At 32.1% G+C, this 2,495-nt stretch overlaps 1 long non-coding RNA gene across 1 annotated transcript; it reads left to right on the top strand.

The window, feature by feature from the left end:
* Nucleotides 1-751: 751 nt before the first annotated feature.
* LOC147381299 (uncharacterized) lies at nt 752-1,376 on the top strand. Its single transcript, XR_015174668.1, has 2 exons — nt 752-869; nt 1,038-1,376. It is a non-coding gene; the product is annotated as an uncharacterized LOC147381299 (long non-coding RNA).
* Nucleotides 1,377-2,495: the final 1,119 nt, after the last annotated feature.

The raw sequence follows: 2,495 nt of genomic DNA, 5'->3' as shown, positions 1-2,495 counted from the left end.
GTTTGTGTGTAATTGTCATCCAAGTTATCATGAATAAATTTATGTCTTCATAAATATCTCCCTCAAACTACACCCATTTGTAGCCCAATGAGAAAAAATACTAAATAGAGATGTTGATTTCATGGAAGAATGGTTGAGTGGACTTAGGGTTGTAGGAATGCTAATCACATTGATGGATTCGCCATGAATAACAACTTGTAATGGCTAATCGCTATAGTTTTTAGCGGATTCAACCTTTGAGGAATCGGAAATGTGAATGGTTCATTTATAACAAAACAAGAATTGGATTTCGTCCAATCTTTAAACATTTCTTTTGTAGAAATTTCATAGATAAAATGAGTTGGTGAACGTAATATAGTATAACAAAGATAAAATTTCCTATTTATTTTTATGTTTGATAAGTAACAATATGGAAACATGGTACATGGATGAGTGTGTGTAATTAATAATGAGAATTGCTGGTTATATTACCTTTTTTTATTGGATCTGTTTTACATTGCTATTCTAAGCATTACATGTATCTCTCTTGAACCTATGTTTAGGTTTTTTGTAAAACTGATTTTATTTGATCTTGAGAGCTAAGATCTAGTTCCTAAAGGGTTAGAAAACCCAACAATTGGTTTCTGATTTGTAGGGTTCTTGGATTGGATTATGTGGATTTGTTCCTGATTCATTTTCCTGCAAAGATTCAATCTATTGGAGAAGAAGTTTAAAGTGAAGGGAGACGAACTTCTTGCTTTAGACATGAAGGGGACATGGAAGATTGTTGTAGATTTGGACTAACAAAGTCTATTGGTATCAGCAACTTCAGTTGCAAGAAACTCTGCCAACTTCTCTCCCATGCTGCCATCCTTCCTGCTGTTAATCAGGTTAGTTTGATACACAAGTTTCCTAGAGATCAGTTTTTTGGTTCCTTGGGATCCATTTCAGTTGGGAATCCCTATGAATGAAATTTAAAACTTTATTCTAAAGATTTAGGATGAAATTTGGGATTGGGTGAATGATATTTGAACCATTTAAATCTTGTTCATTTGTAGGTGTTCTAGCGTGGAAATTATTGAGATCTATTATTGGGTTGGCCGTGAGGATTGAGTACTAATGTAGATTGTGTTTTTCGTTGTCGCGATGGGAGAAGTTTGGTTAATGGGTGTGTTCTTGGCAGATTCTAGTCGAAGGCATGGAGCATTTGGGCCTTTTCATGTTGCTAGTTAGGGTCTAAGTATGAAAGGCATCACGACCATTTGTTTCTGATTGTGTTTTATTTCTAAGCAATTATGTGACTCAATTTCATTTGTTAGTACCCAATTGCTTCTATTAGAGCTTGTTTAATAATGGAATTTCAATTTATAATATGAATTTTGAGTTGTTTAGCTTAATTTTGAGCTTATTTTATGATTTTTCTTTTGTTTTTTGTTTTTTGTTTTTTATTTGTTTTACTATTATTTCGTTTATTGTGATTGGTGAATTAGAGGACCATCCTATTGTTTGTTAAACCTCCAAATTCGACGGTCATACTGTATGGAATTTTTTTGTTTTTTTTTTTTAAGTTCATTCTCCAATAATTTGATAGTCCAAGGCCGTCAAAACAAAAATTCTACAAGAAAATATTTGACAGGCATATTTGACGGGAGAGTCCGTCAAATTTCTCAAAATTTGACGGGCTAAGACTGTCAAATATGGCTTTTTTCACATAGTGATTTCCCTGATGTTCTCAGCTGAACCAATGGATATTAGGCCAGGCCTCTTGTCCCTGGTTTTTAATTGTACTAATGGGCCAAAGAAATCCCATTACTATGGTTAGTATTAATTGGATCAAATTTTTTAACAAAGGTTAAGTTTAAGTGCTGCTCAAATATAATCAATCTATTACCTATTATAAAAGAGGATGATTGCTTGGTATGATTTTTTAATTGACAATAATACCCTTTTTTTTAAGAATATTTTCTTGTATTTAACCTCCACGAACTCAATGTCCATGGCACAAATCGAATCTCTATTTTATTATTCCAATTACTTTGTTCCAAACCCCACACTCCACATCCATGTTTTACTTTTGCCAAACTACTATTATTTCTCACAATCACATCACGCTATTGTTACTATACTACTGTTTGTGTTTGGAAGGGAAGTTTGGTGTCTAAAATCATAAATTCTTTTAGTCATTTCAGTATTTTCGAAAACAAAAACAACAATATTGACCATTTTCAAATAGAAGATAGATGATAAAAGCTTTAAGATATGGCTTATATATATCCACAATCCTAGTACCAAATAATAAATCCTAACATATTTTTTTCATTAAAATGACACGTGGTAAATTATAACTGATTAAAATGACAGCTTAGTCTTCTCTAATTTGGCTTGCATTATCATGAACATAATTCAAAAAAAAATTGAAAGTGAAGTGGAGAGGCAAAGTCTTCATTTCCATCAACATTTTTCAATACTACGCAGTAAAATGATAAGAGGGTGAGATAAAAAATAATCATTATAGT

The sequence above is a fragment of the Akebia trifoliata genome, unplaced genomic scaffold (assembly GCF_017979445.1).
Source record: "Akebia trifoliata isolate Shusen 1 unplaced genomic scaffold, ASM1797944v1 Contig00589, whole genome shotgun sequence".
Lineage (NCBI taxonomy): Eukaryota > Viridiplantae > Streptophyta > Magnoliopsida > Ranunculales > Lardizabalaceae > Akebia > Akebia trifoliata.
This window is presented reverse-complemented; position numbering and strand designations above follow the sequence as displayed.